The following is a 15,955-nucleotide window of genomic DNA, read 5'->3' as shown; positions in this document are numbered from 1 at the left end:
CATAGATACAGGTCTGTTTTCCTGCCCTTCTTGTGGATAGGGGTCAATCTAACATTGGCCATATACCACAACCCCAGAGGTACATTATTGCTATTAGAAACTGGTTACCAACTAAATTAGAACAGTAAAATTATATGTTTTTGTCAATCTGCATTCAGGGCTCAAACCACCCAGTTTATAATTTGTAATAGATCACCTGTCTGAAAAGTACGACAAACTATGAGTTGTAGTAGCCTATTCAATTGGCCCAGCGTTGTCCAGGTTTGGCCGGTGTAGGCCGTCAATGTAAATAAATAATTTGTTGCCTAGTTAAATAAAGGTTAAATAAAGATAATTAAATAAAAGCTCAGCTATTGAGGCCAAAACAACCACTCAGTCAAGCTATTTGTGACTGTGATTTCAGTATGTGCATGTCGTATGCATCAATACGTGTAACACTTACTGTTAAGAAAAACGTTTCTCCCACGTCCTATTACCACAGATAGAACAATGTGTTCATTATTAACGTCTCTGTTACTGTAGCTACTAGAGGTGTGTGGAGTAGTCAGACAAAACGAGGATCGTACCTGATATGGGCAATTTTCTTGATACGATTATGATCTAAGTCTTTTTTGTAATAATCTGTGATCGGAATAAACATATTTTTTTTCGGGTGCCAGCAAGAATCTCTCAGTCATGTGCGTGATCTAAATAAATCACCTGGCTAGTTTCCGTGTCTGTGCTGTCCCCAGTCCACCTGGCCTTGCTGCTGTTCCAGTTTCAACTGTTCTGCCTGCGGCTATGGAACCCTGACCTGTCCACCGGACGTGCTACCTGTCCCAGACCTGCTGTTTTCAACTCTCTAGAGACCGCAGGAGCGGTAGAGATACTCTTAATGATCGGCTATGAAAAGCCAACTGACATTTACACCTGATTATTATTATTTGACCATGCTGGTCATTTATGAACATTTGAACATCTTGGCCATGTTCTGTTATAATCTCCACCCTGCACAGCCAGAAGAGGACTGGCCACCCCTCATAGCCTGGTTCCTCTCTAGGTTTCTTCCTAGGTTTTGGCCTTTCTAGGGAGTTTTTCCTAGCCACCGTGCTTCTACACCTGCATTGCTTGCTGTTTGGGGTTTTAGGCTGGGTTTCTGTACAGCACTTCGAGATATTAGCTGATGTACGAAGGGCTATATAAAATAAACTTGATTTGATTTGTAAAGAGAAGGGCGGGCTGTAGGTTGATCCTGCTGCTCTGATTGGATAGAGTGAAGCTATAGTTCTTCCTCCGCTGGCTTCATCATTTCATCCTCTCTCTTTTCCTGGCATGTTTCTGGTCTGATCATAGGATCATCATTTAGAGTCCTGCAGCCTGCTACTAGGATAAATTACAAATTCGAGTATGTCCATGTCAGCACACCCCTTAGTAGCTACTAGTGTGTCTTGTTGTTGATGAAGTAGTAGGCGACTGTTTCTCCTCCATGTCTGAGGGTCGTTGCTTCCCTGTGGTCGATGGTGGAATCATATTTTACTGAGAGCAGAAAACAAGCGTGATGAAACTATTCCTACAACGTCTGGAACGCTACAAAACACCAGAAATAGTTGGTGTCATTCGGTTGGCTGTGTGTGCACGAACGTGATTTCAGCATTTTGGTACGTCGCCTACTTGTGTGTAATCAGACAGACATTTAGACAAAAAAAATCAATATGTATAGAATTTCTACCTTGTTGCATGATGGGAAAATAGTCAGACAGTGATATAATATAGTAAAACAAAGTGCATCGCTTTTCCACCGCTTTGTCCTCAACTGTATTCATAAATGTCATTAAACCCTGGTCGATATGATGTGATATTATCAGTAGTAGAAGTGGTAACCTTGAGTCAAACACCGTTGTCCTGGAATCAGTGGCTCTCTACCAACGTGTACAACTCATACTTACCTGGCAAGGGAGACACCGTGATCAAGAAGGCGGTTCACCCAGGGCGAGGCTCAGCCATTGCACTCCGGCTGTGCTGACCCCTGCGAATTTCTCAAATGTGGAAATCTCGATTGCATAATTTATGGTAGTGGGGGACTGCGTTCGCGCTCTCCCCTGATCTTCATGTTAAAAATAATGTTTGAGCTGTTTTAAATTGTTATGTCAGGTGAGTTCTGATGATTTTCCTATTGAGAAGGAGATTTGTCAACATTTCCATTTTCGTATCTGATGAATGGCTATATAGAATGTCGGCTCTGTTTAAAAGGCAACCAAGGCCTCAGAGATACATTTTGTCTTCTGAAAACAACAATGTGTGTGATCTGTTATTGTACCACTGCTGATTATGCCTGTCATGTCCTGATTATGTCAAGGAAAAGGTCATCTGGATTGAGGTTATATTTGCTAGATAATTAAGTCATTTATTGGACAGTTTGTAATATAAGGCCACAATAAACCGGCTGCATCACATCCGGCCGTGATTGGGAGTCCCATAGGGCGGCGCACAATTGGACCAGCGTCGTCAGGTTTGTCCGGGGTATGCAGTCAATGTAAATAAGAATTTGATCTTAACTGACTTGCAATATTAATTGACAACAATAGATTACTGCTCATTGTAACATATTGATCAAAATTAAGAGGGAGGAAATTGATTGAATGACTTGGATAATCACATTAGCTTTGACAGACATTTCCCTGGTCAACCATTACCATGACAACATACATTTCCCTGGTCAACCATTACCATGCCACAGACATTTCCCTGGTCAACCATTACCATGCCACAGACAGTTCCCTGGTCAACCATGCCACAGATATTTCCCTGGTCAACCATTACCATGCCACAGACATTTCCCTTGTCAACCATTACCATGCCACAGACATTTCCCTTGTCAACCATTACCATGCCACAGACAGTTCCCTGGTCAACCATTACCATGCCACAGACATTTCCCTTGTCAACCATTACCATAACGCAGACAGTTCCCTGGTCAACCATGCCACAGACATTTCCCTGGTCAACCATTACCATGCCACAGACAGTTCCCTGGTCAACCATTACCATGCCACCAGACATTTCCCTTGTCAACCATTACCATGCCACAGACAGTTCCCTGGTCAATCATTCCACAGACATTTTCCTGGTCAACCATTACCATGCCACAGACATTTCCCTGGTCAACCATGACAACAGACATTTCCCTGGTCAACCATTACCATGCTGCAGACATTTCCCTGGTCAACCATTACCATGCCACAGACATTTCCCTTGTCAACCATTACCATGCCGCAGACATTTCCCTGGTCAACCATGCCACAGACATTTCCCTGGTCAACCATTACCATGCCACAGACATTTCCCTGGTCAACCATTACCATGCCACAGACAGTTCCCTGGCCAATCATTCCACAGACATTTCCCTGGTCAACCATTAACATGCCACAGACATTTCCCTGGTCAACCATACCAGACAACAGACATTTCCCTGGTCAACCATAACCATGCTGCAGACATTTCCCTGGTCAACCATTACTATGCCACAGACATTTCCCTTGTCAACCATGCCACAGACATTTCCCTGGTCAACCATTACCATGCCACAGACATTTCCCTGGTCAACCATTACCATGCCACAGACATTTCCCTGGTCAATCATTCCACAGACATTCCCTGGTCAACCATTACCCTACCACAGCCATTTCCCTGGTCATCCATTACCATGCCACAGACATTTCCCTGGTCAACCATTACCATGCCACAGACATTTCCCTGGTCAACCATTCCACAGACATTTCCCTTGTCAACCATTACCATGCTGTAGACATTTCTCTGGTCAACCATTACCATGCCACAGACATTTCCCTGGTCAATCATTACCATACCACAGACATTTCCCTGGTCATCCATTACCATTCCACAGACATTTCCCTGGTCATCCAGTACCATGCCACAGATATTTCCCTGGCCAACCATTACAATTCCACAGACATTTCCCTGGTCAAACATTACCATTCCACAGACATTTCCCTGGTCAAACATTACCATACCACAGACATTTCCCTGGTCATCCATTACCATGCCACAGACATTTCCCTGACCAACCATTTCACAGACATTTCCCTGGTCAACCATTACCATGCCAACAGACTTTTCCCTGGTCATCCATTACATGCCACAGACATTTCCCTGGTCAACCATTACCATGCCACAGACATTTCCCTGGTCATCCATTACCATGCCACAGACATTTCCCTGGTCAACCATTACCATACCACAGACATTTCCCTGGTCCATTTATTTCCTGATGAAGTCAGTCAAAACAAAGATGTCAGTGGAGTGGGTCTTTCTAAAACCAGACTGTAGTTCTGATAAGAGTATTCTTGCCAGTATATTCATCCATCTATTCATAAATGACTTCTTCCAGCACCTTAGACTGCATACTCAACATAGATACAGGTCTGTTTTCCTGCCCTTCTTGTGGATAGGGGTCAATCTAACATTGGCCATATACCACAACCCCAGAGGTACATTATTGCTATTAGAAACTGGTTACCAACTAAATTAGAACAGTAAAATTATATGTTTTTGTCAATCTGCATTCAGGGCTCAAACCACCCAGTTTATAATTTGTAATAGATCACCTGTCTGAAAAGTACGACAAACTATGAGTTGTAGTAGCCTATTCAATTGGCCCAGCGTTGTCCAGGTTTGGCCGGTGTAGGCCGTCAATGTAAATAAATAATTTGTTGCCTAGTTAAATAAAGGTTAAATAAAGATAATTAAATAAAAGCTCAGCTATTGAGGCCAAAACAACCACTCAGTCAAGCTATTTGTGACTGTGATTTCAGTATGTGCATGTCGTATGCATCAATACGTGTAACACTTACTGTTAAGAAAAACGTTTCTCCCACGTCCTATTACCACAGATAGAACAATGTGTTCATTATTAACGTCTCTGTTACTGTAGCTACTAGAGGTGTGTGGAGTAGTCAGACAAAACGAGGATCGTACCTGATATGGGCAATTTTCTTGATACGATTATGATCTAAGTCTTTTTTGTAATAATCTGTGATCGGAATAAACATATTTTTTTTCGGGTGCCAGCAAGAATCTCTCAGTCATGTGCGTGATCTAAATAAATCACCTGGCTAGTTTCCGTGTCTGTGCTGTCCCCAGTCCACCTGGCCTTGCTGCTGTTCCAGTTTCAACTGTTCTGCCTGCGGCTATGGAACCCTGACCTGTCCACCGGACGTGCTACCTGTCCCAGACCTGCTGTTTTCAACTCTCTAGAGACCGCAGGAGCGGTAGAGATACTCTTAATGATCGGCTATGAAAAGCCAACTGACATTTACACCTGATTATTATTATTTGACCATGCTGGTCATTTATGAACATTTGAACATCTTGGCCATGTTCTGTTATAATCTCCACCCTGCACAGCCAGAAGAGGACTGGCCACCCCTCATAGCCTGGTTCCTCTCTAGGTTTCTTCCTAGGTTTTGGCCTTTCTAGGGAGTTTTTCCTAGCCACCGTGCTTCTACACCTGCATTGCTTGCTGTTTGGGGTTTTAGGCTGGGTTTCTGTACAGCACTTCGAGATATTAGCTGATGTACGAAGGGCTATATAAAATAAACTTGATTTGATTTGTAAAGAGAAGGGCGGGCTGTAGGTTGATCCTGCTGCTCTGATTGGATAGAGTGAAGCTATAGTTCTTCCTCCGCTGGCTTCATCATTTCATCCTCTCTCTTTTCCTGGCATGTTTCTGGTCTGATCATAGGATCATCATTTAGAGTCCTGCAGCCTGCTACTAGGATAAATTACAAATTCGAGTATGTCCATGTCAGCACACCCCTTAGTAGCTACTAGTGTGTCTTGTTGTTGATGAAGTAGTAGGCGACTGTTTCTCCTCCATGTCTGAGGGTCGTTGCTTCCCTGTGGTCGATGGTGGAATCATATTTTACTGAGAGCAGAAAACAAGCGTGATGAAACTATTCCTACAACGTCTGGAACGCTACAAAACACCAGAAATAGTTGGTGTCATTCGGTTGGCTGTGTGTGCACGAACGTGATTTCAGCATTTTGGTACGTCGCCTACTTGTGTGTAATCAGACAGACATTTAGACAAAAAAAATCAATATGTATAGAATTTCTACCTTGTTGCATGATGGGAAAATAGTCAGACAGTGATATAATATAGTAAAACAAAGTGCATCGCTTTTCCACCGCTTTGTCCTCAACTGTATTCATAAATGTCATTAAACCCTGGTCGATATGATGTGATATTATCAGTAGTAGAAGTGGTAACCGTGAGTCAAACACCGTTGTCCTGGAATCAGTGGCTCTCTACCAACGTGTACAACTCATACTTACCTGGCAAGGGAGACACCGTGATCAAGAAGGCGGTTCACCCAGGGCGAGGCTCAGCCATTGCACTCCGGCTGTGCTGACCCCTGCGAATTTCTCAAATGTGGAAATCTCGATTGCATAATTTATGGTAGTGGGGGACTGCGTTCGCGCTCTCCCCTGATCTTCATGTTAAAAATAATGTTTGAGATGTTTTAAATTGTTATGTCAGGTGAGTTCTGATGGTTTTCCTATTGAGGAGATTTGTCAACATTTCCATTTTCGTATCAGATGAATGGCTATATAGAATGTAGGCTCTGTTTAAAAGGCAACCAAGGCCTCAGAGATACATTTTGTCTTCTGAAAACAACAATGTGTGTGATCTGTTATTGTACCACTGCTGATTATGCCTGTCATGTCCTGATTATGTCAAGGAAAAGGTCATCTGGATTGAGGTTATATTTGCTAGATAATTAAGTCATTTATTGGACAGTTTGTAATATAAGGCCACAATAAACCGGCTGCATCACATCCGGCCGTGATTGGGAGTCCCATAGGGCGGCGCACAATTGGACCAGCGTCGTCAGGTTTGTCCGGGGTATGCAGTCAATGTAAATAAGAATTTGATCTTAACTGACTTGCAATATTAATTGACAACAATAGATTACTGCTCATTGTAACATATTGATCAAAATTAAGAGGGAGGAAATTGATTGAATGACTTGGATAATCACATTAGCTTTGACAGACATTTCCCTGGTCAACCATTACCATGACAACATACATTTCCCTGGTCAACCATTACCATGCCACAGACATTTCCCTGGTCAACCATTACCATGCCACAGACAGTTCCCTGGTCAACCATGCCACAGATATTTCCCTGGTCAACCATTACCATGCCACAGACATTTCCCTTGTCAACCATTACCATGCCACAGACATTTCCCTTGTCAACCATTACCATGCCACAGACAGTTCCCTGGTCAACCATTACCATGCCACAGACATTTCCCTTGTCAACCATTACCATGCCACAGACAGTTCCCTGGTCAATCATTCCACAGACATTTTCCTGGTCAACCATTACCATACCACAGACATTTCCCTGGTCAACCATTACCATGCCACAGACATTTCCCTGGTCAACCATGACAACAGACATTTCCCTGGTCAACCATTACCATGCTGCAGACATTTCCCTGGTCAACCATTACCATGCCACAGACATTTCCCTTGTCAACCATTACCATGCCACAGACAGTTCCCTGGTCAATCATTCCACAGACATTCCCTGGTCAACCATTACTATACCACAGACATTTCCCTGGTCATCCATTACCATGTCACATACATTTCCCTGGTCAACCATTACCATGCCACAGACATTTCCCTTGTCAACCATTACCATGCCACAGACAGTTCCCTGGTCAATCATTCCACAGACATTTCCCTGGTCAACCATTACCATGCCACAGACATTTCCCTGGTCAATCATTCCCATACCACAGACATTTCCCTGGTCAACCATTACCATGCCGCAGACATTTCCCTGGTCAAACATTACCATGCCACAGACATTTCCCTGGTCAAACATTACCATACCACAGACATTTCCCTGGTCAACCATGCCACAGACATTTCCCTGGTCAAACATTACCATACCACAGACATTTCCCTGGTCATCCATTACCATGCCACAGACATTTCCCTGACCAACCATTTCACAGACATTTCCCTGGTCAACCATTACCATGCCAACAGACTTTTCCCTGGTCATCCATTACATGCCACAGACATTTCCCTGGTCAACCATTACCATGCCACAGACATTTCCCTGGTCATCCATTACCATGCCACAGACATTTCCCTGGTCAACCATTACCATACCACAGACATTTCCCTGGTCCATTTATTTCCTGATGAAGTCAGTCAAAACAAAGATGTCAGTGGAGTGGGTCTTTCTAAAACCAGACTGTAGTTCTGATAAGAGTATTCTTGCCAGTATATTCATCCATCTATTCATAAATGACTTCTTCCAGCACCTTAGACTGCATACTCAACATAGATACAGGTCTGTTTTCCTGCCCTTCTTGTGGATAGGGGTCAATCTAACATTGGCCATATACCACAACCCCAGAGGTACATTATTGCTATTAGAAACTGGTTACCAACTAAATTAGAACAGTAAAATTATATGTTTTTGTCAATCTGCATTCAGGGCTCAAACCACCCAGTTTATAATTTGTAATAGATCACCTGTCTGAAAAGTACGACAAACTATGAGTTGTAGTAGCCTATTCAATTGGCCCAGCGTTGTCCAGGTTTGGCCGGTGTAGGCCGTCAATGTAAATAAATAATTTGTTGCCTAGTTAAATAAAGGTTAAATAAAGATAATTAAATAAAAGCTCAGCTATTGAGGCCAAAACAACCACTCAGTCAAGCTATTTGTGACTGTGATTTCAGTATGTGCATGTCGTATGCATCAATACGTGTAACACTTACTGTTAAGAAAAACGTTTCTCCCACGTCCTATTACCACAGATAGAACAATGTGTTCATTATTAACGTCTCTGTTACTGTAGCTACTAGAGGTGTGTGGAGTAGTCAGACAAAACGAGGATCGTACCTGATATGGGCAATTTTCTTGATACGATTATGATCTAAGTCTTTTTTGTAATAATCTGTGATCGGAATAAACATATTTTTTTTCGGGTGCCAGCAAGAATCTCTCAGTCATGTGCGTGATCTAAATAAATCACCTGGCTAGTTTCCGTGTCTGTGCTGTCCCCAGTCCACCTGGCCTTGCTGCTGTTCCAGTTTCAACTGTTCTGCCTGCGGCTATGGAACCCTGACCTGTCCACCGGACGTGCTACCTGTCCCAGACCTGCTGTTTTCAACTCTCTAGAGACCGCAGGAGCGGTAGAGATACTCTTAATGATCGGCTATGAAAAGCCAACTGACATTTACACCTGATTATTATTATTTGACCATGCTGGTCATTTATGAACATTTGAACATCTTGGCCATGTTCTGTTATAATCTCCACCCTGCACAGCCAGAAGAGGACTGGCCACCCCTCATAGCCTGGTTCCTCTCTAGGTTTCTTCCTAGGTTTTGGCCTTTCTAGGGAGTTTTTCCTAGCCACCGTGCTTCTACACCTGCATTGCTTGCTGTTTGGGGTTTTAGGCTGGGTTTCTGTACAGCACTTCGAGATATTAGCTGATGTACGAAGGGCTATATAAAATAAACTTGATTTGATTTGTAAAGAGAAGGGCGGGCTGTAGGTTGATCCTGCTGCTCTGATTGGATAGAGTGAAGCTATAGTTCTTCCTCCGCTGGCTTCATCATTTCATCCTCTCTCTTTTCCTGGCATGTTTCTGGTCTGATCATAGGATCATCATTTAGAGTCCTGCAGCCTGCTACTAGGATAAATTACAAATTCGAGTATGTCCATGTCAGCACACCCCTTAGTAGCTACTAGTGTGTCTTGTTGTTGATGAAGTAGTAGGCGACTGTTTCTCCTCCATGTCTGAGGGTCGTTGCTTCCCTGTGGTCGATGGTGGAATCATATTTTACTGAGAGCAGAAAACAAGCGTGATGAAACTATTCCTACAACGTCTGGAACGCTACAAAACACCAGAAATAGTTGGTGTCATTCGGTTGGCTGTGTGTGCACGAACGTGATTTCAGCATTTTGGTACGTCGCCTACTTGTGTGTAATCAGACAGACATTTAGACAAAAAAAATCAATATGTATAGAATTTCTACCTTGTTGCATGATGGGAAAATAGTCAGACAGTGATATAATATAGTAAAACAAAGTGCATCGCTTTTCCACCGCTTTGTCCTCAACTGTATTCATAAATGTCATTAAACCCTGGTCGATATGATGTGATATTATCAGTAGTAGAAGTGGTAACCTTGAGTCAAACACCGTTGTCCTGGAATCAGTGGCTCTCTACCAACGTGTACAACTCATACTTACCTGGCAAGAGAGACACCGTGATCAAGAAGGCGGTTCACCCAGGGCGAGGCTCAGCCATTGCACTCCGGCTGTGCTGACCCCTGCGAATTTCTCAAATGTGGAAATCTCGATTGCATAATTTATGGTAGTGGGGGACTGCGTTCGCGCTCTCCCCTGATCTTCATGTTAAAAATAATGTTTGAGCTGTTTTAAATTGTTATGTCAGGTGAGTTCTGATGATTTTCCTATTGAGAAGGAGATTTGTCAACATTTCCATTTTCGTATCAGATGAATGGCTATATAGAATGTCGGCTCTGTTTAAAAGGCAACCAAGGCCTCAGAGATACATTTTGTCTTCTGAAAACAACAATGTGTGTGATCTGTTATTGTACCACTGCTGATTATGCCTGTCATGTCCTGATTATGTCAAGGAAAAGGTCATCTGGATTGAGGTTATATTTGCTAGATAATTAAGTCATTTATTGGACAGTTTGTAATATAAGGCCACAATAAACCGGCTGCATCACATCCGGCCGTGATTGGGAGTCCCATAGGGCGGCGCACAATTGGACCAGCGTCGTCAGGTTTGTCCGGGGTATGCAGTCAATGTAAATAAGAATTTGATCTTAACTGACTTGCAATATTTATTGACAACAATAGATTACTGCTCATTGTAACATATTGATCAAAATTAAGAGGGAGGAAATTGATTGAATGACTTGGATAATCACATTAGCTTTGACAGACATTTCCCTGGTCAACCATTACCATGACAACATACATTTCCCTGGTCAACCATTACCATGCCACAGACATTTCCCTGGTCAACCATTACCATGCCACAGACAGTTCCCTGGTTAACCATGCCACAGATATTTCCCTGGTCAACCATTACCATGCCACAGACATTTCCCTTGTCAACCATTACCATGCCACAGACATTTCCCTTGTCAACCATTACCATGCCACAGACAGTTCCCTGGTCAACCATTACCATGCCACAGACATTTCCCTTGTCAACCATTACCATAACGCAGACATTTCCCTGGTCAACCATGCCACAGACATTTCCCTTGTAAACCATTACCATGCCACAGACAGTTCCCTGGTCAACCATTACCATGCCACCAGACATTTCCCTTGTCAACCATTACCATGCCACAGACAGTTCCCTGGTCAATCATTCCACAGACATTTTCCTGGTCAACCATTACCATGCCACAGACATTTCCCTGGTCAACCATGACAACAGACATTTCCCTGGTCAACCATTACCATGCTGCAGACATTTCCCTGGTCAACCATTACCATACCACAGACATTTCCCTTGTCAACCATTACCATGCCGCAGACATTTCCCTGGTCAACCATGCCACAGACATTTCCCTGGTCAACCATTACCATGCCACAGACATTTCCCTTGTCAACCATTACCATGCCACAGACAGTTCCCTGGCCAATCATTCCACAGACATTTCCCTGGTCAACCATTAACATGCCACAGACATTTCCCTGGTCAACCATGACAACAGACATTTCCCTGGTCAACCATTACCATGCTGAAGACATTTCCCTGGTCAACCATTACTATGCCACAGACATTTCCCTTGTCAACCATGCCACAGACATTTCCCTGGTCAACCATTACCATGCCACAGACATTTCCCTTGTCAACCATTACCATGCCACAGACATTTCCCTGGTCAATCATTCCACAGACATTCCCTGGTCAACCATTACCCTACCACAGCCATTTCCCTGGTCATCCATTACCATGCCACAGACATTTCCCTGGTCAACCATTACCATGCCACAGACATTTCCCTGGTCAACCATTCCACAGACATTTCCCTTGTCAACCATTACCATGCTGTAGACATTTCTCTGGTCAACCATTACCATGCCACAGACATTTCCCTGGTCAATCATTCCCATACCACAGACATTTCCCTGGTCATCCATTACCATGCCACATACATTTCCCTGGTCAAACATTACCATTCCACAGACATTTCCCTGGTCATCCATTACCATGCCACAGACATTTCCCTGACCAACCATTCCACAGACATTTCCCTGGTCATCCAGTACCATGCCACAGACATTTCCCTGGCCAACCATTACAATTCCACAGACATTTCCCTGGTCAAACATTACCATTCCACAGACATTTCCCTGGTCAAACATTACCATACCACAGACATTTCCCTGGTCATCCATTACCATGCCACAGACATTTCCCTGGCCAACCATTTCACAGACATTTCCCTGGTCAACCATTACCATGCCAACAGACTTTTCCCTGGTCATCCATTACATGCCACAGACATTTCCCTGGTCAACCATTACCATGCCACAGACATTTCCCTGGTCATCCATTACCATGCCACAGACATTTCCCTGGTCAACCATTACCATACCACAGACATTTCCCTGGTCCATTTATTTCCTGATGAAGTCAGTCAAAACAAAGATGTCAGTGGAGTGGGTCTTTCTAAAACCAGACTGTAGTTCTGATAAGAGTATTCTTGCCAGTATATTCATCCATCTATTCATAAATGACTTCTTCCAGCACCTTAGACTGCATACTCAACATAGATACAGGTCTGTTTTCCTGCCCTTCTTGTGGATAGGGGTCAATCTAACATTGGCCATATACCACAACCCCAGAAGTACATTATTGCTATTAGAAACTGGTTACCAACTAAATTAGAACAGTAAAATTATATGTTTTTGTCAATCTGCATTCAGGGCTCAAACCACCCAGTTTATAATTTGTAATAGATCACCTGTCTGAAAAGTACGACAAACTATGAGTTGTAGTAGCCTATTCAATTGGCCCAGCGTTGTCCAGGTTTGGCCGGTGTAGGCCGTCAATGTAAATAAATAATTTGTTGCCTAGTTAAATAAAGGTTAAATAAAGATAATTAAATAAAAGCTCAGCTATTGAGGCCAAAACAACCACTCAGTCAAGCTATTTGTGACTGTGATTTCAGTATGTGCATGTCGTATGCATCAATACGTGTAACACTTACTGTTAAGAAAAACGTTTCTCCCACGTCCTATTACCACAGATAGAACAATGTGTTCATTATTAACGTCTCTGTTACTGTAGCTACTAGAGGTGTGTGGAGTAGTCAGACAAAACGAGGATCGTACCTGATATGGGCAATTTTCTTGATACGATTATGATCTAAGTCTTTTTTGTAATAATCTGTGATCGGAATAAACATATTTTTTTTCGGGTGCCAGCAAGAATCTCTCAGTCATGTGCGTGATCTAAATAAATCACCTGGCTAGTTTCCGTGTCTGTGCTGTCCCCAGTCCACCTGGCCTTGCTGCTGTTCCAGTTTCAACTGTTCTGCCTGCGGCTATGGAACCCTGACCTGTCCACCGGACGTGCTACCTGTCCCAGACCTGCTGTTTTCAACTCTCTAGAGACCGCAGGAGCGGTAGAGATACTCTTAATGATCGGCTATGAAAAGCCAACTGACATTTACTCCTGATTATTATTATTTGACCATGCTGGTCATTTATGAACATTTGAACATCTTGGCCATGTTCTGTTATAATCTCCACCCTGCACAGCCAGAAGAGGACTGGCCACCCCTCATAGCCTGGTTCCTCTCTAGGTTTCTTCCTAGGTTTTGGCCTTTCTAGGGAGTTTTTCCTAGCCACCGTGCTTCTACACCTGCATTGCTTGCTGTTTGGGGTTTTAGGCTGGGTTTCTGTACAGCACTTCGAGATATTAGCTGATGTACGAAGGGCTATATAAAATTAACTTGATTTGATTTGTAAAGAGAAGGGCGGGCTGTAGGTTGATCCTGCTGCTCTGATTGGATAGAGTGAAGCTATAGTTCTTCCTCCGCTGGCTTCATCATTTCATCCTCTCTCTTTTCCTGGCATGTTTCTGGTCTGATCATAGGATCATCATTTAGAGTCCTGCAGCCTGCTACTATGATAAATTACAAATACGAGTATGTCCATGTCAGCACACCCCTAGTAGCTACTAGTGTGTCTTGTTGTTGATGAAGTAGTAGGCGACTGTTTCTCCTCCATGTCTGAGGGTCGTTGCTTCCCTGTGGTCGATGGTGGAATCATATTTTACTGAGAGCAGAAAACAAGCGTGATGAAACTATTCCTACAACGTCTGGAACGCTACAAAACACCAGAAATAGTTGGTGTCATTTGGTTGGCTGTGTGTGCACGAACGTGATTTCAGCATTTTGGTACGTCGCCTACTTGTGTGTAATCAGACAGACATTTAGACAAAAAAAATCAATGTGTATAGAATTTCTACCTTGTTGCATGATGGGAAAATAGTCAGACAGTGATATAATATAGTAAAACAAAGTGCATCGCTTTTCCACCGCTTTGTCCTCAACTGTATTCATAAATGTCATTAAACCCTGGTCGATATGATGTGATATTATCAGAAGTAGAAGTGGTAACCTCGAGTCAAACACCGTTGTCCTGGAATCAGTGGCTCTCTACCAACGTGTACAACTCATACTTACCTGGCAAGGGAGACACCGTGATCAAGAAGGCGGTTCACCCAGGGCGAGGCTCAGCCATTGCACTCCGGCTGTGCTGACCCCTGCGAATTTCTCAAATGTGGAAATCTCGATTGCATAATTTATGGTAGTGGGGGACTGCGTTCGCGCTCTCCCCTGATCTTCATGTTAAAAATAATGTTTGAGCTGTTTTAAATTGTTATGTCAGGTGAGTTCTGATGATTTTCCTATTGAGAAGGAGATTTGTCAACATTTCCATTTTCGTATCAGATGAATGGCTATATAGAATGTAGGCTCTGTTTAAAAGGCAACCAAGGCCTCAGAGATACATTTTGTCTTCTGAAAACAACAATGTGTGTGATCTGTTATTGTACCACTGCTGATTATGCCTGTCATGTCCTGATTATGTCAAGGAAAAGGTCATCTGGATTGAGGTTATATTTGCTAGATAATTAAGTCATTTATTGGACAGTTTGTAATATAAGGCCACAATAAACCGGCTGCATCACATCCGGCCGTGATTGGGAGTCCCATAGGGCGGCGCACAATTGGACCAGCGTCGTCAGGTTTGTCCGGGGTATGCAGTCAATGTAAATAAGAATTTGATCTTAACTGACTTGCAATATTTATTGACAACAATAGATTACTGCTCATTGTAACATATTGATCAAAATTAAGAGGGAGGAAATTGATTGAATGACTTGGATAATCACATTAGCTTTGACAGACATTTCCCTGGTCAACCATTACCATGACAACATACATTTCCCTGGTCAACCATTACCATGCCACAGACATTTCCCTGGTCAACCATTACCATGCCACAGACAGTTCCCTGGTTAACCATGCCACAGATATTTCCCTGGTCAACCATTACCATGCCACAGACATTTCCCTTGTCAACCATTACCATGCCACAGACATTTCCCTTGTCAACCATTACCATGCCACAGACAGTTCCCTGGTCAACCATTACCATGCCACAGACATTTCCCTTGTCAACCATTACCATAACGCAGACATTTCCCTGGTCAACCATGCCACAGACATTTCCCTTGTAAACCATTACCATGCCACAGACAGTTCCCTGGTCAACCATTACCATGCCACCAGACATTTCCCTTGTCAACCATTACCATGCCACAGACAGTTCCCTGGTCAATCATTC

At 43.2% G+C, this 15,955-nt stretch overlaps 4 non-coding genes across 4 annotated transcripts; all 4 read left to right on the top strand.

The window, feature by feature from the left end:
* Window positions 1–1,917: 1,917 nt before the first annotated feature.
* On the top strand, window positions 1,918–2,081 carry LOC129848773 (U1 spliceosomal RNA). Its single transcript, XR_008758551.1, has one exon. It is a non-coding gene; the product is annotated as a U1 spliceosomal RNA (small nuclear RNA).
* Window positions 2,082–6,325: 4,244 nt separating this feature from the next.
* On the top strand, window positions 6,326–6,489 carry LOC129848772 (U1 spliceosomal RNA). Its single transcript, XR_008758550.1, has one exon. It is a non-coding gene; the product is annotated as a U1 spliceosomal RNA (small nuclear RNA).
* A 3,797-nt stretch (window positions 6,490–10,286) lies between these two features.
* On the top strand, window positions 10,287–10,450 carry LOC129848776 (U1 spliceosomal RNA). The gene has a single exon (XR_008758554.1). It is a non-coding gene; the product is annotated as a U1 spliceosomal RNA (small nuclear RNA).
* A 4,332-nt stretch (window positions 10,451–14,782) lies between these two features.
* LOC129848771 (U1 spliceosomal RNA) lies at window positions 14,783–14,946 on the top strand. The gene has a single exon (XR_008758549.1). It is a non-coding gene; the product is annotated as a U1 spliceosomal RNA (small nuclear RNA).
* Window positions 14,947–15,955: the final 1,009 nt, after the last annotated feature.

The sequence above is a fragment of the Salvelinus fontinalis genome, unplaced genomic scaffold, assembly GCF_029448725.1.
Source record: "Salvelinus fontinalis isolate EN_2023a unplaced genomic scaffold, ASM2944872v1 scaffold_1172, whole genome shotgun sequence".
NCBI classification, from domain to species: Eukaryota; Metazoa; Chordata; class Actinopteri; order Salmoniformes; family Salmonidae; genus Salvelinus; species Salvelinus fontinalis.
The sequence above is the reverse complement of the archived record's forward strand: the minus strand, read 5'-3'. Positions and strand labels throughout refer to the sequence as shown.